Raw genomic sequence first — 27,175 nt, forward strand, 5'->3', positions numbered from 1 at the left:
TTAGCTAGACTTCATCCTTATTATGGAGTCCCTGTATTGTTTTATTTTTTAAAGACTGCAACATCACAGTTTCAGAAGGAAAATTTCAGAATGAAATTGCCGTGTTCTGACTTTGAATCACAGCAATATCTGGGTTTACATGCTTTTCCACTCCTATTTTTCTCCCTGTGCCTCTAAGGCTATATGTTTTCTGCTCAAGCCCTCAATCTAACCCAGGGCGTACCTCAAAATGGAGCATGTTGAGGCACTCACCTCCTCAGTGCACCCTACCCACGGGTACCACGGGTAACTTGCTTAGTAACAGTATGTGAATGGGAATTTGTAAAAAATTATACAAGTGGCAGCCTTAACAATCTCCACCAGAGCCTTCTGCAACTATGCTGTTAACTGGTAATCAATGATGGTGTCTCTGAATTCCCAGCACGCTGCACTTACAAGAGAGATCCTTCTGAAACTGATGAAGTAATGCCCAAACTCTTCAGAAATGTCAACAAAACCAAATACTCTTTTGAAAGCTTTTTGGTATCCTTCCAAATTTAGGATTATAATCTGTGTGTTAATGTGTGTATATGCATAAATACATATACATTTGCAAAAGCGCTATATATTATTGCAAGGTATGTAATTATAAATATTCAAATGGCATGTAGGACAAAGAAGGAGCAGAACTCCCCCAAATAACTGAATTTTAAGAGTTCCTGTTATCCTTAGTTCCCACTAGTTATAATGTGGGATTAGCTAATCCTCAAAAAAATCTGTATTTTGTTAAACTGTAATAGTCTTTGAGTTTAGGTTCTCCTTTTTGGCATTCATTTCTGAAATGAATGTTAGAAATGTTACTTTGCATGTGATTTTATTTCTTAGGATTTTTTTTAAGCAGAAATTTCTGTTCTTCTGTAGAAACCTATAGTGGATCCTGTTTGTTGGGTTATGTGAACAAGATTGACATCTTATTAATCTTACAGTAGTTTGATGTCCGTGTAATGCTGCACGTTTTTATCCATAGCCAATTAACACTGTAAAGGGCTTTGATAATGTAACAAAGATAGACTATAAAAATGCTAGTTGCATAAAAAAAATTCAAAAGGAAAACCATGTTGATTTAGTTTGGAATGAATTGTGAGGGGAAAAAAGCAGGTCTGTACTGGGTATGGCTGGGATGGAGTTAATTTTCTTCACAGTAGCTCTGTGGTCCTATGTCCTGGGTTTGTCACCACAGCAGTGTTGGTAATAAGGGTTGTTTTAGCTGTTGCTGAACAGCACTTGCACAGCATCAAGGTCTTTTGTTTCTCACAATGCCCCACCAGCGAGTAGGAGTTGGGAGAGGATACAGCCAGGACAGCTGACCCCAACAGACCAGAGGGATATTCCACACCATACGGCATCGTGCTCAGCATATAAAGCTGGGGGGAAAAGGAAGGGAGGATGTTTGGAGTGATGACATTTGTCTTCCCAAGTAACTGTTAGGCGTGATGCAGCCCTGCTTTCCTGGGGATGGCTGAACACCTGCCTGCCAGTGGGAAGTGAAGAGTGAATTCCTTGGTTTGCTTTGCTTGCACATGAGGCTTTTACTTTACCTGTTAAAACCGCACACGTTTTCTCACATTTGCCTTTCCCATTTTCTCTCCCATCCCACTGGGAGGGAGTGAGCGAGCTGCCTAGCAGGGTTAACCCACCGCGAGGTCTTAAAAAAATCTTCCATTTCAAAGAGGAAATTTCCATTTCAGGGGAGCCAACTGAAATGAATTTGTCAAATGTTCAAAGATGGAGGAGGTTTGAGTAAAATTCAAAGGTGTAAAAATCCCGAATTCAGGCCAAACACTACAAACCATAAATAGGTAAACTAAAAGAACAGTAGAAGAAAACAGAAAACCTTTAAAAATGGTTAAAGTGACTAGTCAAAGAATCTTAGGTGGTTCAGAGAGAAATTAAGAACTGCCAAAAGTCAAGCTAGCAAAGCAGTATGTAGCAAGTATCAAAGTTACCTTGTCTAATAAAAGAGCCAGGAAAGAAGCACTAAAGCCTTTGTAACAGTAAGAAAGAGGTTGAAGATAATTTATGTACTGGCCAAAGCCTAAATAAAATGTTTGAAATAGAAGAGTGATACTGACTATTAGCTAAAGTAGGATGGTTAATGGAAAAAGAGTACGGCGACTGTATCCAGCATAGATCTAAACCATGTTCAAAGGTCTATACAACTGTAACGTCAAATTCTAGATGTTATAACAAGAATTTGTAATAAAAATAATCTCTCTGTTTGCAGAAAGGAGAAAGCATGTTCCAGCCAGCTGCAGGTTTTTAACCCTGACCTCAAAAGAACGCAAAACTTACAGCTTTTTACAGTAAAAGGAAAGTGAGATAAAATTCTCCATCAGTTTATGAAGTGACATCTTTCCTTAATGGTGGCTGGCTTACTAAATACAGCAAGTGCTGTAGATGCTGTTTATTCTGACCTTATCAAAGTTTCTAATTTGGTAACTATATGATAAATTATTATTCACCCTGGAGAAAAAGGTTGTTATGGGAAAAACTTTATTACAGGTAAAAAATTAGAGACCACATTAGCTTTTGTTGAAAGGGAAATTAGTGGAGTGGGGAGATCATTAATATCACTAATGATATTCTTCCAGGAACAGCCTTAGGACTTATCTCTTAAAAAAAAAAAAAAAAAAAAAAGAAAAAAGAAAATATATCAATAATTTTCAGCACAAAAGTCAATGATGTTTTCCAGTCACACGTATAATGTATTGTGAGATATCTTCTTAATATACCCAAGGGATTGGGAAGGATTTAATTTGTTGTTTATTTAGTTGGTTTCTCTTAGCCTTTTCTCTTAAAGTTCAGGAAATTTGAGAGAAGAAACAAGAAAACTGAGAGTGGTTTAACCATGGAGCAATCAATCCTTTGAGCCTCTCGGATCACTGGCTTAGTGATGTAATTCACATTAAAAATATTTCTTCGTACATTTTGAAATATATAATGAGGTAATTTTGGGTGCCAGTATTAATAATTTACTGTCCTATGTGGAGTTATAACTTAGATCTTTTAAACCTGATTGAGAATAATACACTTGAGATGGTATGATGCTTTAATGTTTCAATATTTGTATGTAGTGGATTGGACAGCTGATGACGGATATAAAGAAAGTGTTGGATGATCAAAATGAATGCATACTACTACTGCAGGAACACAGTCCACTTTCTTTCAGCTCGAGATTATTGAGAACATGGGGAAAAAAATTGCTTTCCGTCTAAAAACCGTGGAGCGGGTGAGTAGTTTGATTCTTTCCCAAGCATTTACATCCAGCATGTTTAGACGTTAAAAGGGTCAGCTTGACTTTTTCAATCTTCAAGGCAGGTTTTGCAAAGTAAATAGTCTGCACGTTTTCCTGCCTTATATTGTGAATTCCTTTCTGATGGGAAGAGGATGAGTTACTTGTTATTTTTTAACACATAACAAAATTATTGAATTACTTTTATTTCTGTAATTGCCAGAATGTTATAGATGCGTTCACAGTCTTCACAAGCAAAATGGATGGAGACAATACGTTGGGAGTACGTTAATGAACTGATGAAAAAGAGAAGACATAATTAACAATATGAAGGGAGCAGGAAGAGATATCTTCAGGTGCTGGGCTAGCTAAACACATGCCGAACTGACTAATTGAAGGCTGATGGATTTTAGCATGTTATTGTTAGTGAATCATAAAGGCATGCTGAGAAATGCATCTTCTCTCTCTCCCTCTCAAAAAAAGTCACCATGACTGGAAGAAGAAACTGTAGAGGAGGTTGAAGTGATGAATGGTGCGAAGATGGATGTTAAAGAAAGTGAGTACAGTAATAGTGTGAATATGGGACTGTCCTGGAGAGGGCTGGTGGACCTCAAAGGAAACCCTACCTAGCAGCATGAAAACATGTTGCCAGCAGCAATGCATATAACATCTGCATATAATGAAATTTAATTTTCTGTGCAAATTATTCACAAAACTTCCAATTTCTGTTTCACCTCTAATTATGATTGCTAGAGATTTGCTTTCGAAAACAAAGAATAACGAGTGATGAGGGTACTTCTGCCGGGTGCCTTTTTTTTAATGACAAGGATGCAGATCATTAACTTTTGCATTGGATTTTGCTTTCTCATACACAGAGTTTCTGAATCCGTTCCACCAGTTTTTCAATAACAAGAAGTTACGATCTTTATGGTGTAAACATAGCTGAGGTCCAGTGTGTCAGGAGGACAAACGCACAAGATATTTGACCAGGGAAAAGTCCTTACTGTCTTAGTTTTGCTGGCCAGGTGAATTGAGGAAAAGAAAAATTCAGATGCATTTAGTTTAGAGGAGGCAGAGTGCTCCTTCCTGCAGATGTTAGGCTGGCATTACATATCCTTAGGAGAAAATTACGGCCTGTGAGGAGAGCTTTTGATAAAGAAAACATTGAATCTGCAATTCTAGATTCTTCAAAGTTAAGTTGGCTGAACTCTGGCTTCATATACCAGTATTGTACAGGAAATAGTGCTGATTCACATTACCACAAGAAAAGCACTCATAAAAACCCGATTCCTAAGTGCCTTTTCAGTGTACCTTGAGGTGGCAGCTCCATTATGCACACTCCCCATGTGAACTATGGCTTTGTCCCTTTTTCAACTAATTTGCTCCTGGTGAAAACTGCTATTACAAAATGTCTTTGTGAAGCAGTATAAAGAGGATTATTTCTGGTTCCCTCTTCAGCTGCTTGAGCACAGATACCTTGAAACCTAGTCTAAAATGTGTATAGGAAGACTGTATTTGCTTTTGCTCTACTGTAACAAAGTTAACCAATTTACTGAAGTTTACGGAGTAAAATTAATCAAAATCTTCTAAAAGGAAAGTATGAGCTGAAATTGAACCTGGACTCTTCTTTGGTGGGCCATTTCTGTTAGACAGTGACATCTCCTGAATAAAATTACTAAGCCGGTGGACAAACGTACTAACAACTATTCACTTCGCTGCTGTTTTGGGACCGGCACCCTGCGCTCCCACCCGCGGGGCGCCATCTCGTGGGGCAGGCAGCCATTGTCCGTGGCGAGCCGGTCACGTACCCGCTCCTCCTCTCCAGGGCCACTGGGAACGGCCCACGTTGCGGAGCAGGGACGCGTAGGGCTGCGAGAGGGGCGACCGCCATCTTTGTTGGGCGCCTCCCAAGGCGGTGGCTGCTGCTGCCTTGAGGCCGGAGTGAGCTGTGTCTGTGGTGCTTTGAGCTTGGGGCCTGGGTAATGTGTTAAACCGACCCGTCTGCAGCGGGCCCAGGTTCATACACAGTTAGGATTGCGTCAGCAGCTTCCTTGCATCATCCTCCTGCCAAGGGTCCCTAAATAACCTGCCCCTCCCCTAAGTGCTGGGTGACATGCTTAGTAACCCTCACTTCAGTACCTTAAAAAAACACCTCACAGTGTAAGCCTATGTGGTAAGTAAGCACTGTTAAAAACAGTCCATGTACACAGCCTGTGTGTTTGTATGCACGATAAAAGATTGTCATCATCAGGATGATGACACTTTATTGTCAATTATTTATCTTTCTGCTTAGCCGCATTCCTGCTGCATTCTGTTTTAATACAGAAATGAGCTATAATCAATAACTTGTCAAACTATTAATTCCTAATGGACGAGCCAAAGGATTTTGACATTACTCTCTGAATAAATTATCTGAAATAACATATTTCCATTATTTGACCAGCTCTCTAGATTATTTAATAATGTTCTGTGAATAATTTATTCAACATTTTTCTGTCAATCTTTGAATAATTTACTCACGAATACATTATTTTTATTATTCAGCCAGCTATATTTCCAGCATCTGTGGCAATGTCTTTGTTGTGTGAAAGTATGGAGATCTCGGGAAGAAGAGAGAAACTTTTAACTAATGTAACTTAACTTCTTTGTAATAAGCACTCAGTACCTTATTTCATATACCCAAGTGCATAATTAAATGAATCCATTTTCATCTCTCTCTTAATTTAACAAGTAGTTTTCTACAACAATCTTTAACTCAATGATCCCTACTATTTTTATGGAAAATCTTGCACTGTTGCTGTCTTGCCTCTGCTTGTTTTTTCAAGTCTTCAACAACATTGGGAAAAACTTCAATTACTTTAATTTGTGTGCTGAAGATATATAATGAGGAAAAGATTTACCCTGCTTGCCCAGTTCTGTTAACCCAGGTATTTTGAACATAATATCTACATAAATACATACTGAATAAACACAGGTCTGCGATATACAAATGTGAGTGAAACCAATGAGCTTTTAAAAATGCAGTCCTGACAGAGGAAGAGAGCACAAGGAAAGGCTGAAGAGGCAGGCCAACAAAAGATGTGTTGTGCAATATCTGTATATATTTACCAGATAGTTTTTCATTCAAGTAGCAGGAAAACGTTCCAAGCAGCTGTGCTGGAGCAATGATGAAGTGAAATGATTTGAAGATGAACAATCCTGCCCTGTCCTACAGCATCCATTCTGCAGTTCCCGGCCTGGGGGTGATGGCTTGAGGTGAAATCAGGGATCTTGTGACTGTGGCGTAGTGCCACCTATTCCTCTGCCCTCCTGAGTGGAAAGCTAAGAGGTGCTTTAGTTACCCTGCAGCTCAAACAGCTTTTTATTCTTTCAGTACCTGGCCATTTTGGCTGGGAAGTAATTTTGAATATGCAATGAATATGTTCTTAAGAATTTGTAGCATGGGTAAATATAGCTAGTTAAAGGCAAACTGGAGAGCAGGGGTAGTGTCTGAAACGAACATCTAGATGCTCAGTTCCAGCTTAGCAATTATTGGGAAAATAATCTGGTCCAGAGGTCAGAGCCAGCACAGTTTATCTTCTACACATTGTGATATCCTGCACATGAATGAGATGAGCAATATATCTTCATTTCTAGGAAAAAGTTCTAGTGAGTTTGAAACTGTATCCACTGGTCAATACATGCATAAGGAGGCATAGAATGAATTTAAGCCTGTCTTAATTCCACTTCATTCCCATGTTTCGGAAGGCAGGTCTCAGAAAGATTTAGCTGGCTAACTGCCAAAGACCATAAGTTTGGCTAACTGCCAGAGGTAAAATTCTTGGAATGATCTAACCTCATTGGTACTTTCCCTTCGGACAGAAGAGAGCCTTGATTTTCAGGCATGCTCAGAAGCAGCCTGCTTTGAACAGATGGGTACCAAAAACCAGCATTTAAAAGGCATTTGGGGGCTTTCAGGGTCACGTTTGCAACTCTGAGCAGTACAGCACTTTGTTACTAGAATGGGAATATTGCCTTCATGTGTCTTGTAGATTAGAGAACTAAGGACTGCCCCAAGAAGCTTGTCTCACACCTGGATTTTAGGACTTTAAAGTAGGTCTGCAACTGAAGGTGACTGGAGCCAAACCTGGAGCTGCTGCTGTGCATTCAAGTATCAGACTGTATTTTTCTTTTTAACAAGTAAGGGAAATGCTGCACCATTTCTTGGCTTAGTTTGAGGAATACACTAAAGGAAAGGGCTGGGGATCTAGACTTGTATTACCAAGTTTGAGCCTTTATACCTGCTGTTAAAGAGATTGGCCTAACCATGGTGTATGGGCTGATCTATCCAGAGAAATAAGAAACAGGAGGTGTATTTGAGAGAAATGAGGGAGACCATCAAGCTTATTTCTATTTTAATCCATTGGTAGGCTAATATAAACAGTATAAAAATTCAGGAATCAAGAACCGCTGCAGAACAGGCTAAAACTTCAACAGCTTGTGGGGGAGGACAGCCATAGGCTCAGCAAACAGGCAAGCACCCTGATACGTGCTATGGAGGGCAACACAAAGTGTGGAAAATGAGGCCAGATATGCATGACGGAGTGCAGTAACGAATCTCCTTATGGCCTATGCTGCAGCTACCCACAGAAAAATGAAGCGGAAACAAAATACAAGCCATGTTGTTGTGGTTTCACCATAAAAATGAATCTTGGAATCTGCTCATCATTAACCCATGTATAATAACTGTATATGTATAATCATATTTTTATTGATCACATGAGATTTGCTTTTATATTCTCTGTTCCCATATTATGTATCTAATCCTGTAGAAGTTACCTCCCCCCTTGTTCTGTTTGATTTCCCCTCCCCCCCCCCCCCCCCCCTTCTTTAATTACATCCCAAATTTTCCTCACACTGAAATACTTATTTCTTGTTTGGGCCTTCATTTGTTTTAATTCTTAATGCCCCAGAAGTCATAAGGACCATTTATTCAATTATTCATGCAACCATTGGGTAGAGAAGCTGCACACTTCAATTTAGTTCTAACTGCTTGCGAGTTAACAATTAAGAACTGCTATAAAGTCCAGTGAACTCAGGACCTCCTGGTTCTGTAACGTTATCTATAGTATTAGTTACGGGAAAGGAGTAAAGGAATTTTACCTACTTGGGAAAAAGTACTGTTCCAGAATGAAGTAAAAACACAATTTATTTTTTCTTTTTTTCCTAGTGGCTGTGGTCCTCTCTGAATAACAGTGCAAAAAAAAAAAAAAAAAAAGAAATCATCATTCTCTTTCTTCTTCTTATTGTTTGGCTTTTAGCTACTATGACTTTGTTTATCTTCCTTATAAGGAAAACTATAAAAGCTAATCTTAATACTGGATTTTACAATGTTTACTGAGCTGCTTTTTAAAAATTTTCTGAGCTTGTAAAAGTATAATTATCGTATCCTAATAATTATAACAGACGACATTTCTCTTGCTCTTCACAGTGTTTGATCTAAACTGCAAATTTCTGATCTTCTTGTCAAAGACAGAGCTGTTTTCTTGGGAATATGTTGAACTTTGATGAAAGTTTTATGACACTTCCAACAAAACATGCTGCTCATTAAAGTTTTATAGAGAGAGAGCTCTATCTGCATTGTTTTGGAATTGTAAATATCACATAATTGTCATCAATGAGTAGTTGATGAAATACCTGTTCCCAGAAGCTTATATCTGCAGACAGGTGTTTGGTGTCTCAGACGAATACGTGCTTTTGCTGTCCCTGAGTACCAAGACGTGGCTCTTTTCGTTCTGTCATGGTGATGGTCCCAAAAGTCAAACAATGATGAAACTGGTGATTTATTTATAACATTTTACAAGGCGTTTGCAGAGGAAACAAATTTTGTTGTCTTTAAATATCTTATTCACTCTTTCTCTTTGTCCCAAGAGGTACCAGAAGATTAGCATCCCATTAGTTTCCTTCATACAGTTTTTATGAGTCAAAACTTACACATCTGTCTTTGGATAGTAATGGATAGCTATGGTTCATCAGCTGTATGAACATTAACTGCAGCACTGTTTTTTCATAGGGCATCTAACTCAGGCAACTGGCAGCTGACACAACTGCTAATTCTCCTTAATATTTAAGCCTCAGGGAGTCTCCCTAAAACAAACAAACAAGACTGTAATTGTGTATTTATATTTTTTAAGATTATTTCCAAAACTTCCTTGACACATGCTAGTTTCAAATCACTTGATATTTCTTGTAGTTTCTCTGATAATTGTGGAGAGAAAATGCCCTATTTAATGAAACACTGTTCCCTTTCAGAAGCACTTGGGTAATTTGACTCCCAGACAGCATGAGGTTTTATCTTGTCATTATGAAAACTTCACGAAGAAATAAAGATGTTACTCAGACAAATTGTTTTTTTAAAGAGACAGTCTAATTAAAAATTAGGACATTATTATTTAATATTATCTAATTAGAACAGATGCCATTTTTCTTCCCTTCTAGCTGCATGAGGAGTACCTGACTTTTTCCCTTCTGGCTCCGCAGGATGTGCGTGCACACAGAAGCAGCAGATCGTCACTCTCAAAGGCTACATACCCCACACAAAGCTGAAAACAGTGACACAGGTGAGTTAAATGGAAGCTAGAATGTTTTCCCTCAGATGAGATGTATACTTTGCATATTGGCAAGTGTTATTTTTCCTGAATCACCTCCTGAAGGTGTGTTTTTTGTCTTTATTGATGATGTAGGGAACCTAGGGAAATTGTGTCTGAATTTAGCTAAGTGTCTAGAGTTAGATGATGTGAATACCTCTTTCAGTCATAAAAGTAGAACATAGATGTTCATTTAAATTGTAGTGCTGGCAGAGCTGCAAAACAATGATATTCACAATATAATTAGAATCCATATCATGAGAAAGTTAGGTATACAAAAGTGTTTGAATGACAATAAACTTCAGGAAGACAGATTTAATAAAATGAGGGAGCTCATCGAAAATGCCCTAAGGAAAAGTAAACTCCTTGGATATGGCATTTATTCTACTTAAGGAAACAGTAATAGTGTCTCAGGAGGTGTTGTATTGCTCAACAAAATGAGAAATAGGAAGAAACTTACATAGCTAAATAACAAATTTCAAATGATTGAACCAAGCAGAGATCCATCAAAAATCTGACCCACTGTAGCCAATAAACAGTAAAATAAGATAAATAACAATAGCTAGTATGTATGAGGAACACAAGAAAGGCCAAAAGAAATTTCCAGAATGAAATACATAAAAAGAAACAAATCTTTATATTAAAATAGATAGAAATGCTAGAGTTGATGGATTAAAACATATTTTGCTAATAAAGGTGTAGTACTATCAGAGATTCTGTCCAAAAAAAGGTAAGGAAACAAAACTGGTAGATCAGCAGGGATAGATACTAGTCATAAAATTATTCGACTGAGTTTTCAAGTATGAAATGTCTGAACATCCAACAAAATACCCAGTCTCTTACCAATCCAGAGGACTGAAGAACTTTGGTTATATACATGTTTAAGAGGGTTTTTAACCTATGAATAAGTTTACAGCTCTCCCTGGTAAATTAATTATCACAAAACCACAATTATAGAACATCCGTAAAATCATGGTGGAAAAAGGTCTAACCAGGACAGTGTTTTGGAAATGCAAACTGTGCTTCAGTAATCGTTTGGTGTTTCTTTGCATTTGTAGTGGATGTAGGAGTACTGAATGAATTTGACAAGCAACTGAGGAAGTTAAACAGGCACGGGTAAAAGGTTAGTAAAAGCTCTGTAATGAACTGAGAACAGAGGTGTGGGATACATGATAGTTTTTGGAAAAAAAAAAGATATTTCTGCATGAAGTTTGTTGTTACCACAGAAGTATTGAGCAGGGTGCTGGAATTTAGAGTTATTCAACAGTGTCATTAGCAACATGGTGAGTAGGCCTAAAAACCATGTAGATAACCTCAGCCTGGCAGGGGCTGTAAACACTCTTGGAGAATTAGGACTTTAAATGACTATGAGAAATTGGCAAAATGCTCTGAAGCAAGCCAACCAAACAGAAGATACTGCCTATTAAAAAATGTATATGTGCCTTGTACAGTAGTAATTAACTTCAGATGTTAATGACAGGGAAAACAGGGTGGATGAGTGTTCAAGGAGAAGAATCTTGAATTTACCACAGATCACAAGGCATGAATTGTTGACCAGTGAAGGTATCTAAGTGAACCAAGCCCATGGAAAGCAAATGTAATTTAGAAGAACTCCTTTAGCAACTAAGAGAGGGTTACACAATGGAAAACAGAGTCTGAATGTAAAGTAATGTACATAAGATGGCAAGGTAGAAGAACAACTTCTAGACTTCCAAACTGACTCTTTCAGCTCAGTTGTCTCGCTGCCGTTGTAGAAATCTCAAAAAAAAAATCCTTTGCTAATGCAGCTTCAGGCAAAAAACAAACACGGTATTATAATGCATGAAGGCAGAATAGAAGGAAATCCTAAGGAAAATACTATAATATATGTCTATAAATGAGTGTGAAGGTTTATTTGAGTTATTATGTTCATCTCTCTAAATATTGCAAATTATTTGACTCACTGAAACATTCTCTTTTATGAAAAGAGTTTGAAAAAACTGAGAGTACTATTTTAGAGAAGAAATAAACAGTACAGTTGGCAGAGAGGTGGCTTAGAATTCGTTTGCTTATTTAAGTATTTAAATAGTGAATTAGGATAAAAAAAATCTATAGCCCAAATATTTTTGCAATAAATCCTGTAAAAACTCATTTTAGAAACACAAATGTGTTTCCAAAATGACATATGCTCCTAGGAGTTGATAGCTTTCCTTATGATGGTCAGTAACCTAAATAAGGAAACTCTTCCCTGTTATTTTCTTTAAATTTGGTGTGCTAGATGCATCCACTTATTAAGAAAAATACCGAGACCTCCAAGTACTGAAAAATTCCTGCAGCTGCAATTCCATAGCCCCTGATAATAGGACTATTTTGTATTTGGTAAAATTCGGGCCATCAAATATGAAAGGCAGATTTTTTTTAACCTTAGGTTATAACACATAAAGCTATTAATGAATGTCACACAGGAGTCTGCCTGAATCATGTTTCTCTCTTGGATAGGTGATCTAGGCATTGCTATTGGTAATTATTATAGACATCTACTTCTAATGAAGCACAAAGTTAAAAAACAAAAGGTAAGTAAATTAAAATCTAAGGATGCAGTGCAGCATCATTCAAGGACTATGATACCTAACTATTCAGATCTTTTTAAAGTAGTTTTCTCTTGAGCGTAGCATGATTGAAAAAAAAATATGTAAGGAAGAAAAATCATAGTGCACGTGTGAAATATTTTAGAGCATAACTTTGAACCTCTTTAAAAGAATCACTTCAGTGAAAAGTTTTAACCATGTACAGACATGTATACCTAATCGTAAAAGTATGTGCATTTATATACACATATACACACACAAAATATTTTATAATACAAGTACAATTATATGACACTTGTAGTGGGCAAAAATAAGAAAAAAAACAGTATTCCTGAGTTGTATTGATAAAGTTAAATGCTTTATTGGTCATGTCCTTCCTTTCATTATCTTTTTCTCTAAAGCATACTAGGAACCATCTTAGATTCTTTCCATGCCCACAAGTCCCATCAATGGGAGTTAGGGATGGTTAGCTAATTCAGGTGCAGCCTTGCTCTAAGCGCTGTTCTGCTGCAGGCTTAGGAAGGCTTTTCCCCTCAGTCTGAAGGGCTTATTGAAAACAGAAATGAGGAGCTGCTTAACTCATCCAGTTCACTGTTGTAATTAAAAAAATATGACGTTACAAAAAGTCAAGTTGAAGAAATTGAAGTACTGTGAACTACTGGCCAAATGAAGCTAAAGTAATCACTATCTGCTTTATTTGAAAAGCCTGACACAACCTTTGTATTTAGTCTCTGTGACCTTTTCTGAACTCCTAGTGGTCTTAGGTAAATGACTCTCTTATATTATTCTGTATCTACTGCTTTGGATGTGATTGATTAAAACACGAGGATGCAAATATACTACTATAAAGACTATAGCCCCCTATAGGTATTACATGATGGGTGTGTCCCAAATAAGAAAAATGTCAGCTTCATAAAACTGCAAAAAGTAGAAGAGCATGAAGTACCATGTCATAGCCTTTTAACCTAGAACATAAAGTTTATAGACATCTACTGTGTAGTTTACACACTGCCAACGTATATAGAAAGTTGTCATAGCTGAAGTCATGAGTTGACTCAGTGGGGCACGGACAGTAATGCTGCAGTGCTTCCAAAGTATTCTCTGAAGGAAATACACATACGGGAGAGATGCGGGATGGAATAGTGATATAAACCAAAATTTGGTACTCAAAGGCTATTCAAGTCTACATTTAGGCATCAGAAGAATTATTTTCTTTTCAGAGATGCTGAGCATCTGCTTGCCTAAATAGAAAGAACAATGTGAACTACCTCTGAAATCAAAATACTAAGTTAGGCTTGCAACTTTAGATACACGTAAACAACTTCAGATATACAAAGAACTGAGTTCTATGAGGTGTAAAGGAAGAAACATGGCTTGGCATCGAGTGTAGCCAGTGTGTTTTCCCACCTATATCTAATGCTTGGTACCTAGCAAGATACCAATTTGTAGTCCATATGACCCTCCCTGTATTCCACACATTAGTATATAAAGTGTATATGTAAGGCATTTTACATTATGCTTCAATATAGAAACAAGGCTAGAATTTTTTTTTTTTTTTGGTAGAAGATTCATTATAAAGGTCAAGATTGAAAGTTGTCTCAGGGTGGACAATGGGACCACAAAGTCAACTCACTGGAGTCTGGAAAAAATATGACTGCAGCATATTTATGCCACACATTTGAATTTCACATGAATAGTTTTCCAGGTAGGCATATTTACAAGACACAGTGCCATGCGAAGGCAGTCCTAGAGGCAGCATAGATGCATTAGTTGTGTTAACTACCTTTGCAAAATTGGGTGTGATGCTGTGATCTCACCGCTGGCAAGCTTTTGTCCAAAGGTAGTTCAGTGCAAATTAGATCACTTGTCTCTGCCTTGTCCTCCATGGTCTGGTGTAGATGTGCTGTGGGAGCAGATCACTCACTTCACCTTCGGAGGGTCTGTGGAAGCATTCCTGGACATACAGTGGTGCGCCAACAGTATTACGGTAAGGTGCTGCATGATGGCTTGTGAACATCTTATGAAAGCAAAACTGTATGAAACTGTACTTGTAAATTTGTTATAATTTTGGTATGATAAAATAGGAGCTAGCACTTGGACATTTTTTAATCCAAATCAAAGTGAGGAAAACTTGTGGATATTTACTTGTGTGATCTAGGGACTAAGCTCCACATAATTCAGCTTGCAATTTCACTATTAAAAATTACTTCAAGTGAATTGCTGAAGCATGCTTGAGTCAGGATTTGATCTGAAACAATTATAAATCTTCTAATTCTTACAAGGGTCACAAAAGCTAAATCACTTGATTTCCCTCCCTTTTTTCCCCCAGCAATGAGATTAGTATAGATAACTTCATACCACAAGGGCACACAGATTTGGAATCACTTGCTTCTATGCTGAAGAACCTAGAATTGCCGAATTCCGACCATAGTACAAATGCAAAGACCATGCTGAGGGAACTGTCATGCAAAATGTGACTAAAGTAAACATGTTTTTGTTTGCGCCTCTTGAAATTAGTTTATCTTTTAATATCAGGAGTTCTTGTCACTGCTCTCTGCTGTGTACTTAATGTGCTGGAAAGATATTTAATGATGGCCAGTTTAAACCTAGCTCGCTTGTGACAGATTCATAGATGTTAGAATTGCAGCCGTAATTAATAGTAATTTCAAATAATTTGACTTGAATGTGCATGTTCTTACAGTGTAGAACCCTGATTTTGGAAGTAGATCAGACCAGAGAGCATATTATGCCCATCTGTTTGTAGTGAAATGACCAAAACTGTGGCTATGCTGCAGCATGCCACAGTTCCTACATGAGACACGTGCCTAATTTCCCTAGAATTAGGAGCTAGAAAATAAGGGTTAGGGAATGATGCATGCCCCAAACCTGTCCAATTATAATGTCAGGGTATGATCCAAAGGTGGAACCAGGCTCTGGGAGGTAGTAAAGAATTGTCCAGTAACGTAGTTTTAGTCCCTGTGGACCCTCTAGCTCTGCCTGTGGAAATTACTGTTGGGGATTGCTGCTAGTGTCAGTGGACATGTGAGCCTTTTTTAAAAGATAACATCTTTGCCTACAAAAACAGTTCCTCTGGCTGAGAAACTCATGGGCCAATGAATGCTGGAAGTTAATGCTACTGCAGTGCTGTCTGGTTCTGCATGGGGGGGTTCTTTCTCTGGCAATTCCCACCTTTCTGCTGTTGGGAAGGAGACCACTGAGCTAGAGGTTCATTCAGAGGGGCCCGGGAGAGGTGTTCTTATGTCATGATCTTACAGCAAAAAGGATATGATCATACTGTGATCCCAAGATGAAAAATTTACACATGCACTTCTCTGCTTTTTGTATTCTGAATGTTCATATGGAATTGGCTGCTCAAGAATCGTAGTCCAAAAAATACCCATGCAGTTATCTGTGCGAATGCTAACTGAAGGAAAAAAAAAAAACCCTGGAAGGCCGAAAGGAAAGATACAGCTTCTATTTTCTTCATTATAATGGTACTTCAAGCAAAGGCCTACATGTTTCAGAAAATAGAATGGCCCTCAATTTGCAAGTTTCTGTTATCCTGCTTATCATCATCTTACCCTTAAACTTCAAGGGAACATCAGTCTGAACCACATTATTTATGTTAATCCTTCTTCCTGATTTTAAAATTGTGATAATCTAATGAGGGAACAAGGGTACATCAGAAACTGTATATACAAGCTTATAACTAACCAAGACAGTTCCATTTCAGAATCTGACCGCTAAATAGTCCAGCAGTTTTTGCCCTGCTCATTAAAAAGATTCTTGAGAGAGTTCAAATAAAATACCTTTCTGGAAATTGCAGTCCATTGTCAGAAGAAAAAGAGTAGTCAATGAATTATTTTCTGTGAATTGCTCACTTATCTCTTAAGATATATATATTTAATAATAATATGTTCCAGATTTTGCTAAAATAAGCCTGTGGTTCTTTGAGTGCTTTCTAGTACGTTGTATATGTACGTATATAGCCCTTATGCCTGATGATTAGCAGACTATAATACTGGCTCCATGTGCGCAAGTAGTAAATACCTTTCCTCTCACAAAAACGTCTCGTAATTTAGTGCTCGACCATGTCACAACAGTTTAAAAACAGTACAAATGCACTCAGTATGAAAGCACCATCTGTAGTCTAGGAAGAATATTATTGCACTGCATTTATTGTTATAACCTCAGTATAATCTATATAATCTATATTCTTCAGCAAATTTGCATCCAGTCAAATTTGGACCTAAGTATCAGTTTGTCTCCATAACTTATAATATGGATCATATTGGCTACATGACACAGTGACCTTTAATAAGCGAAGATAATAAATCAGAAGGCTTATATTTTTGCAAATTCTATTTTGTCCTTATGTATTCTTCCGATTGATCAATTTCTAACTATTTCTGTAAATCCTGTCTACAAAATCACTTAACTGTCTATGCATTTGATGGGAAAGACATCTGCCCTTAGCTGGAAAAGGAAATTAAAATGTATTACATAGATTGGGGGAAGGAGAGGGTAGAGGGGAAGGTTAAAGTGTGTTGCTCTGCAAATTGTAGTGGTTATGAACAGGGGAAAGACAGCCCTGGGAAAAAAATTCTGGACTTCAGAAAAAGAACCTTTTTCTGCCATTTCTCTGAAAACAGAATGCGGTTTAAAGCTGTACTGCTGCAGGATCAGGCATGCGTAAGGTAGAAGGCAGAGAACAGTACAAAATATGAGGCAAGGTGGATAAACTTCTTGTTATGTCTGAAAAGATACATTATGTATTATTTGGTTTAATTGCAGTGAAATTAAATGAGATTTCTATTTTGAGTTGTTATCTTGCATTAGACTATTAGTATCTGAGCGTGATTTATGGATCTGAATGAGTTAAGCATCAGGCTGAGAAAGATCATTTCTACACATTCCTACACATAGGCACATTTTTTGTGAGCCAAGGAAACAATGATTTGCTCCTCAGTGAACCCTCCAGTTAAAAAAAGCTAAAACAAAATAATGGACTCCAAAATTTGATGTTACTGAAAAAAGCAGTAACCCTTGAAGAAGGATTTAGGAGAATGAGAATTTGAGGCTTGTTTGTGACAGCAGTTTTCACTTTATCACCTGAAACCAAGTAGCCTTATCACTGCCACCTGGAAAGGAATCAAGTAATTTGTCTCCATTTAAATTATTTTAAAAAACCACAAAACACCTGAGTTCATTAGAGCTCACTGAAAAAATAATTTGTCATGTGAGGTTTACAGGTGGCTGTTCTTTGTTTGGGATGGTTTTGCATCTTTTTACGTCAAGGGGACAGGAGAGGTAGTATGCATGTAATCTCTGTGGGACTCTGTTGTAGGACTTGAAGGCTACACTACTGTTCATTGAAGGTAAGTCTTGTTGGGTGTGAAGTTACTGTTGGTTAACAGCCCTACCTTGTTATGTGTCTGAGACAAATTATGGGGAACAGTTAAAGCAAGAGTGTGTGAATGTTATTTACCCATCTCCCTCACAACTACAGCGTAACAACTGGTCATGGAGGTGAGTAATGCAGACCTGATCTCTGTAGGAGATCAAATGGTATTGCTAAACCTGATATCTGAGAACTGCTTCATGACTTACGTGAAGTTCCAGAAGTGGGAGTTACTTTATTTCTTTTTAATGATATTCCTTTACTGGATATTGAAAATACTAAAGGTGTAACCTTATATGCTGCTGCTCTTCAGCGTATGCCTCATGAGCTCAGCACTGGGCTCTTTTCTCCAGGCTGTGTGGCTGCTCTGGGCTGCTGTGGAGCCATGCAAAGTAGTGCAGAAATCCCAGTGCTAGCTTGAGAGTTTCTGCTTTATTTTCTAAATAGTGAAAACTAACAGTGTTCCCAAAGTCTTTCTCTGCCCCTTTCACTGACTGTAGATACTGAGTCTCCTTTTAATAGTTCACTAGAAAACAGTGGTGGGTGGGGTTCGGGTTTTTTGGTTGGTTTTGTTTTTTTCTTTTTGCCACTCTGTTGGCAGGGAGCACAGCTTGTACACTATTCTTAGATTCAGCAAGAACCTCATAAATTACCTTCTTAGAAGCCTAAAAATATATGTTTTTGTTGGGAGCTCTAGCTCCTCTTGCCTTTATGTAACAATAAGCTACAGCACTGGATCTTGCTTTCATCTGAGGAGGTTATAAACCATGCAAAAATTAAAGAGAAAACAGCTGAAACTTAGCTGAGCTGTAGTGGTGTTGAATGATCTTGTGTTATGACCTCATACATAGAAGAAGGGGAGAATGCTGATAGACAAAGCACTGCAATGAAGTCATTGTCACCAGAATTTGGGATATTGTCTTTAAAGGGAATTTGAATAGATGTTTATTAAAACAAACATGTTGCAGGCATACCTAGAGCATGGATTCTATTACTGACTCAGGTAAAAGGCAGTCACTGTCAGCAGAGTGTGCAAGACTTGAAACATAGGTATGCACTAAGTCTTAATCCTTGAGCTGGAAGGAATATTTTTAAAAGAGAGACGGTTACTCTGTCTCTGAAACTGCTGAAGAACCATATAGTTACTTGGCTTTCCTTTTCATGCAGTTTCTCAAGTCCATAAACTCTCTAATTCATAAAATAAAATGTCAGGAGTCCCTTTTAAGTTTTTTTCATTAAGTTTGTTTATACAATGAATTTCAGATGTTGACTGCTCTTTGAAAATTATTAAAACCAATTCTGTTAAGTGTAACTTGTCAGTGAGGGCAGGATTATTAGCAATTCTCTAAGGACGCTGATGATTTGTATTACCTCATATCTCCAACATACCAGTCCTGAAATGGACATGAAGTTGAAGTCTTGCATCCTTTTTTGTAAGCCTAGCAATTAGATACAGCTTTTCCTATTCTGAGATCCTGGCAAAGTATTTCTGAAAGGCAAACTCCAGTGTTTCTTAGTCTGTCATAATTACTGTGCTATAACTATACAGGATTCTAGCATATTTCTTAAAATAATAAACATGTACAAGATGGAAATGTCTTTCAGAATACTATTAGATTTGGGACAGTTAGACACTTACTGTTTTATTTTTTGCTTCATCCTGTTATACTTCATGTTTTCACTATTGCCAGAATAAATACAGTCTGTTAGCACAATTATGTATAAATGCTGTTTTATTTAAGAAATACAAGCATTTATGTTACTGTGATGTTTTCCCATCTTCTGACAAAGACTGACTAAGCACTACCTCCTTTCTTCCATGATGTTTTGTCACTATCAACAAGAGTGTCTAAAGGTAGAACGTCACTGATACAGAGTTCCTAATACAAGAGTCCTACAGTCTTGAGAGGCTATGTGGGTAATTTTGGGGCTTGCCAGTGTCTGAAAACATCATCTTGGATAACTCAATAGAACTCCAGAAGATATATTTTGATAAAGAAACATGCTTTACACACACACACCCCCACACCCCACACCCCCCCCCACCATGAAGGCAGATCTTTTTGGGGTAGGTACAGCAGGGCTGTTGTGGTAGAAAATATCGTTAGAGATGGAAGACAGAGTAACTGCTTTATTGGTGTAATGCCATCAGCCAGATTACATCACAAAAAGAAGTTTTCAGGTTTATTTGCAAAACCGTAATTTTGAGAACAAACATAGAGGCACCTGCTGAGTTTATTTGAAGTTATGAAAATTCATATTATAATTTCATCAGATACATCATTTCAGTTTATCTCCATTCAGTGAAAGTGGGAAGTTTTGATATATCCTGAAAGTTAAAAAAACAAACCTCGTAGCCTTTAATACAGCATGCCTGTTTCTCTTGTGTTTATAATATGCAAAGGAATCTTGCATTCTTACAACCAGGAGGCACTTTGAGGACAGTCTCCTGGGATTTGGAATATATAAGAGTAAACTTCAATTTTACTTTGATATTTCATTTCATGACAGCCACAACAAATAACCTAAGGTAGCTCTCCTCTTCGAAGAGGAGAGCCAATTCCCAATAACAGATGTGGTTTTTGTAGTGCTCCTGCCAGGTATGATTTGGATTGCGCTGTTGTTAGCCTTTCAGAAATTTTCTCCTGTTTTGTGAATCATCTCTGGCATTGTGTTCTATAATCTTATTGTAGCTCAGCATGGCTTTGGCCAAAACTTATGCTGAAGCCTCTACTTCCCCATGATTGCAGTGACTATTACTATTTTTAATATCTAATTACTGATGGAGAAACTTGGTTTCTTTATTGTTCCCTTCTACAGTTAAGCCTTTCTGATGAAATCCAGACTTCCATCTGGCATGGACTAGTGTAGCTCCATAAAAATCGGTGTTGATTTACCACCAGAGGGAGGAACCTTGCTTACAAAATAATTGAGAGTTCATATCCTCTTGAGTCAATTTTCTATGTTTTAGCAAGGTCTGTTCAGTTTTCTTGTTGTTGATGTTTTATGTATCAGAAATAATACAAAGAATTAATTTGTCACTCCCTCTCCTTGTTCCCTCGTGGAGTAAGTACCACCATGGTGTTCCATGTATAGTTTTGTGAGTTTTAGCTGAAGATGAATATGGTAGTTTCTTGACTAACTCACAAGAAGTGATTTGTGCAGCTGGCACAACTTGCAGTTGTTTTTTCTTCCTGATTAGAGATACTTTTCTGTACCCCATTTTACCCTTCTGAAACTGGAGACACTGCAATTGTCACAGCCAGTGCAAGAGAGTGATTTTCTAAGTGTATGTGTTTCTTTTGTTGGGGTTGGTTTGTTTGTGGTGGGTTGGGGGGGTTTTTTGTGTGTGTTTTTTGTTTTGTTTTTACAAATGTGCTAGGTCTACAAATAGAATGTGCCAAAAATGCAAAAATAGTGTTTATTGTTGAGTTAAGACATAAAATACAAGTGACCTTCTCTATTTCTGCGAGTCAAAGAGTCTACTTAATGTTGTACTCCAGGTTATGTGCATTGCTAAATTTGTAACTGCTGGCATAAGAGTAGTTTTCCTGGTCTTAATGGAACAACTCTCCTATGAGATAGTTTAGCAACTCTAAGTCATAATACATGCAGTTGAATAATACTATTTGCTGAGTAATTTCCTAAAGAACTTATTTCATTTGACTGCTCTGTTAGATGTAGATGAGAAAAATAGAATGGTATATAAATTTAAAAAAAAAAAAAAAAAAAGCTGGTCAAAATTTCACTTCATGAAAACCCTCTAAATTTCAGTGATTGATTAACATTGGCAAAATGTGAATGATTACCCTAGAAATAGGAGTATCTTATTTAAGCAATTTGATTAAATGTTAATCAATATAGTCTATCTTTTTTTATTAAAGTAGACTCATATTTGGTTAGAAACCTTTACATTTAAGTCTGTTTGGCTGTTACTTAAAAAAAAAAAAAATCTTTTTCTGCTCCTTTCCTTCTTATTTTCACTTCCAAGTTTTTAGTGTTTTGAAAGTGAAACACTGTTGAAGCTTTCATGTTTTGATAGGATGTTTTTCATGCTTTGCCTGATATTATTGAATGTCTTTTTAATAACCTATAAACATTTATTTCCTAAAATCTGATTTTTTGTGGTTTTGTCATCATACAAAAATTACAGTTGCACTGTGGATTGCCCTTTACATTTTTTTAATCTACTCAAAGTATATGAACGATTCTTCTGCAATTCAGTATTGTATAAATGTACTGTAGCAATATATTGAAAGACTTAGCTAATGCAATGAGAAATATAACAGTATTATTGTGATAGCAAAAATAGAACTTCTTCACTATAACATTAACTCTATTAATATTTTACTTGTGAAAACGTGTCAGCAGAAGTGAGTTTAGCTTCTAAAAATTGTAACAGAGAATTGCGGGGTTTGTACATGTGTATATGAGTGAATTTTTGTAATTAACTGGCAGTTCATTAAAACTAAATTGTATTAATATCTAGACATATTTAATGCTAACCATTACAGAAATTTAGCAATTATCACTAGAAATATTAGTCATATAGAAGATAGATATTTAAATAATAAATAGAAATATAATTTCTCTCTTTGATTAAAACTCAATGAAGCATCTAATATAGCCTCTTGCACTTTATTTTGCACTTTACCAAATGGCTTTAAGAAGTATAATCAAAGTTCATGTGCTTGCAATAATGGCAGCATCCTTCTTTTCTATGCAGTGGAGCACTACAGCATCAAATACTTACTCATGATCTTGCTTTCTGTGAAGGGCTCCTACAATATCATTAGAAGCATTCAACCTAGAATGAAAGTAAGATTTGCAAAAAAGATTTACAACTTGTAAATTATATTTTTTCCCTAAGTGGCTTAACCTTCAGGAAACCCAGTAATTCGTAGATGTCACTTCTGAGTTGGCTTTATTCCAAAGGGGAAAGGAAAATATGACTACTGCAGCACTGTCTATCAATCAGATATGAATTCCTCTAATATATTGCAGATTAGACCACAAGTCCTTTCTCTAGGCAATTAATTTGTGTGCAAGTCTAGATGTAATTCAGCTTTAGAAAGGTTTTAAGAGTAGAAGTCATTAGCAGTGATATAGAATATTTTTCTTAATATTTAGGTCCTGTGTGGAAAACCTCCCCTCATTCTAATTAATTGTTTTCATTTGTTGTGAAGTATTTTAGTGACTTTTAAAACAAGAAAATGTGTACAAAACTTAGTAAAGCTACTTATGGACAGGCAGATGAAGAATTTGAAAGACGTGTCCTGGATGATTTATCTTAGAAACTCATGTATGCATATGTAAATATACACACAATACTGCTTGGCTTTGAAATTTTTTATGCTTTAAATTCAGAATTCTGAAGTTCAGTGAGAGAAAAATACAAGAGTAAAATTTCTCCTGACCAAAGTAAAAATGTTTAGTGTGCATTCTCTGTTGGTCCTATGGCCCCCGGTAATTTTGTGCCCCAGCTGACTTGATGTTAACTGATGATTATGGGCACAAACACAGTGTATCTGGCACATGTGTTTGAAAAGACCAAAGTAGACTTGAACAAATGAGAGCCACAATGGCTTATGGATCTTGGACATTTTAGGAGATGGTTGCATAGAAGGAAGAACTTCCCTTGTGATCTATTCATTTTTTTCCAAATGTTCACTGCCTGAGGCATAATTTAAAATCTTTCACTGACATTAGATCTGAGTAGGAATATTTTACTGCCTTGTGGTGGTGGGGGTTTTTTTTTGTGACTGAGATACATGTGGCTGTAATTAGACTGGTGATGCAGTAATGGTCAACAGCTGTCTGCATAGCCTCTGCAAGGTCTTTTAGTGCTGCTTATCTCTATCACACTTTAAATATTTTCATCATTTTGCTTAGGAAAGTAGAAAACAAGAGGAATGGACTTCACTGCACACTGTTCTGATGTACTAAGTTAGTAATTATCTTCTATCTGTTCTGACATGGTGCTATTTCCACAAGAGAATGGAGCATCTGAAGTTTAAGAATATGAACCTTAAAATTATACTGAGGAGAAAGAGGAACTACTTAAACTTAATGGATAATACTTCCTTAAAGGTTTCTGTTAGCTATCTATGATGGAAATGAAAGGAAAAAATCATTCATCTACCACCTGGTGATTCATAATTTGATCACAAAGATTTGTTTGTTTATTTGCTGCTTTTAAAACCATTGGTCATTGCTAGAACTGGACTGTAGAGACCTTGTGTCTGCCAACATGTCAGCTTGCACAGACTCAGCATATTGACCTAAATTTGAAGTCAGAAATTTTCCCAGAACAGTTAGGTACTAACAGTGGTTTTGTTTCTATTTTGCTTTCTGTCATGTTTTGCAGTTTGGGATATGTTTTTAAATTTTTTTGGGGGGTTGTTTGGGTGTCGTCCCTCCCTCCCCCATGACTCCCCCAATATTGCAGGGACCTCAAACAGCACTGATATCCTTGATATCTCTTGCTTGACTGCTGCTGTTGTGTATTATCTGCAAGTTTTAGGGTTTGGCCTTTCATTATAGGTACTGTGTTTCTTGTAGTATGTTAAGTATTTGCTAAGCCATGGTGAACAGTGGGTGCAGTAAACACCTATACTGGAACCTATGTAACTAGAAAAGAAAATTGCATTTAGAAAATGAGGACAGAGATCACTTCCTATTAAAATAATGTATTAGTAATCAAGGTTTTCTAAATATTTTGGTTTACTTCCCACTTGTGACTAAGCAACAATGTTGATTAAATGTGTAATATATCTATTCCTTCATTTGGTGGCAAATAACTCGAACTTCAAGTTCCCTGAAGAAAAAAAATATACCTTTGTGCAAGAGATGCATGTGAAACAAATAGATTAATAACAGAAAAGGTGTTGAAAACAGGAAAGGCCATAGAGCTTTATAAAACGTGGGAAAAGTGTTGAATGATAGAAGCTGTCTCTTGAACTGAGGGCAGAGAGAAACCCCCACAAAAAAAGAACAACCCTAGCTTTACTGAAATGAGAATCTGAGTAAAAGGTACTCTAAAAATCACTTAAAAGTCACTACATGTGAAGTATTGAATGTGGTTACCATTATAATTTTTTGCTTCCCCACAGCTTGCTCTCGAGCCTAGGATAGCAATTTTGGTCCTGCAGTACCACAACAGGACTGTTGCTGATTTTGCTGTGTAGCTTGCTTTTATAATTTGTGCAATATCTGAGCCTTGCAAAGTCTCCTGTTTGAGCTTTGGCAAAACACAAACTTCTGAGGTTTTGGTGGAAGTTTGCCTAGTATTTTTTGCATTCTACTTGAACCAGTACTGACTCACTTTGAAATCACATCATCAAAGTGGTTCAAAATTGTTTTGCAATGTTTATGAACACTAGTGACCATCGAGTCTCTTTAAGAATCTCTTCTGCACATATTTTTATACTATGTCATAAGCACACTGTATTCTGATTTGTCTATGTAATAGTGTCATAAGGAATTATTTTGCCGCCTTCTAAAAAGATCAGTAGGAGTGATGGAAAATTTACTTAAACATTTTCATTTTGGAGATGAATATTCTTTGAGACAAACTTTCTGTGCCAATGTATCAATTTTGAGTGATAAAGTTTTATGGTACAATTTCATGTTAAAATGAAAGACACTGACTACTTCCCTTTTCTTAGAAAAGAAAATAGAGTGGACTTGGCATGAAGCTAGACTGGCGGAGACCCAAGTCCAATTATCCATGTCAACCTGCCTCAGGTTTCCCAACTCCCAGACAAATACCTTAGCTATTTGTTTTTCTGGAATAGTGCTGTTGCTTTGCTCCCTTTTGCTTTGTTTCCATTTTCTTCTAAAAATACGTTTTTTCCTGATGCATTCAGAGGAATAGATAGAGGGAAACAACAGTAACTGCTGTGGGATGGAAAACATGCTTGTCTGTACATCTGTAGTTAAGTGTGTGTAAGTGTAGCAATACATACAAACACCTGTAGTAAGTAGAAAAATATCTTCTTTCATTTCCACACAGCTTTTAGCTCTTTATTGGAGAATGAAATTTAAAAAAAAAAAAAAGAATGGAGAAGCAGCAATAAAAATAACACAAAGCTAAAACCTGAAATAGTTCATCTTCTGTAAGCCTTGAAGAGCTTCAAACAGAATTTATTTGGTAGCCTTGGTGCACTTTTTTAAATTATAAAACAGAAAATACATTTCTAAAAGGCACTGTGATTCCTTTCATGTGACTATATCTGGGTGGTGTTGATTTGTTGCAGCATGTCACAATATGAATTTTCCCCTCTGGTTTATTTAATGTTGTAGGGTACACTAATGTAACGTACTACTGAGGAAGATATGGATTAATGCATCTGAAACATGTTTGGATGTTCTTTTTTTAAAGACCGACTTGACTACTATAGGCAATGAGTAGATGTAACTAAAGGTACTTTTCATTCAATAGCAAAATGCTTTAAAAAAAGGATGAAATTATTTTACTCTGTGGTAGCATATAGGCACCGTGAGTCTAAGTAGACACAGTGTCAGTTCTGATTTCACTACTCTTCATTATTTTTCAGTATTAAAGTCAAGAGCTTATTGCTGATGAAAGTGAGCATCAAGCAGTGACATGTCAAGTTTCTAAACTGCTACCTCCTGATGAAGTTTCCTTCTTTTTTGTCTGTCTTGAAGAAAAGAGAGTAAGTGGGCTGTTGTGCTGCCAGTTACAAGTAGGAGGCTGAGCTCCATGCAGGGTTTCTGCTGCTTTGCTGCTATTAGGATGCTTTTGCTCGTCAGGTAAGGGAAGGTAGGCTTGACATCAGGGAAACAGAGACTTTAAACAATGAAGGATTAATAAAACTTTGTAAGGTATTTGAATGTCTGGCTCTTTAGGGGCAAGATAAGTGGCCAGCACTTGGTAGACAACCAGTAAGAAGGTTTAGGATAATGAAGGTGATAAAAGTAAAGAGTGCTGCTGCTTGTTAAATTGATGTCAGACCTATGTGGAATATCTTGCTTCCTAATCGCTATCAGATTTGTTATGTTCTTACCCACGTGCTGCAGTAAAGAATCTCAGATTTGCGGGGACCCTTGTTAATGTGTGTTATACACTGGAGGTTATACTTGGCTGAAATAAAGATCTCGTTTGCTAGGTATTGAAAGCGTGCCTTCTATTGTGATTGCATTTGTGTTTCCTATGATGAAGAATAAGGATTTTTCCTCTAGTAGAGAAGCTTCTAAATAATCAGAATAAGATTCTTACAATGTAAACCACCCTGTATTGATAAAGGCTCTGTGCCATTGCAATCATTGCATTCCGATTCTGTGTCTC

General features: G+C 37.0%; 1 long non-coding RNA gene across 1 annotated transcript; it reads left to right on the forward strand.

Moving 5' to 3' along the window:
- Nucleotides 1-3,194: 3,194 nt before the first annotated feature.
- LOC142601663 (uncharacterized) lies at nt 3,195-9,866 on the forward strand. The gene is made up of 3 exons (XR_012835205.1): nt 3,195-3,268; nt 3,495-3,827; nt 9,749-9,866. It is a non-coding gene; the product is annotated as an uncharacterized LOC142601663 (long non-coding RNA).
- The last annotated feature ends 17,309 nt before the right edge of the window (nt 9,867-27,175 follow it).

The sequence above is a fragment of the Balearica regulorum genome, chromosome 4 (genome assembly GCF_011004875.1).
Source record: "Balearica regulorum gibbericeps isolate bBalReg1 chromosome 4, bBalReg1.pri, whole genome shotgun sequence".
NCBI lineage: Eukaryota > Metazoa > Chordata > Aves > Gruiformes > Gruidae > Balearica > Balearica regulorum.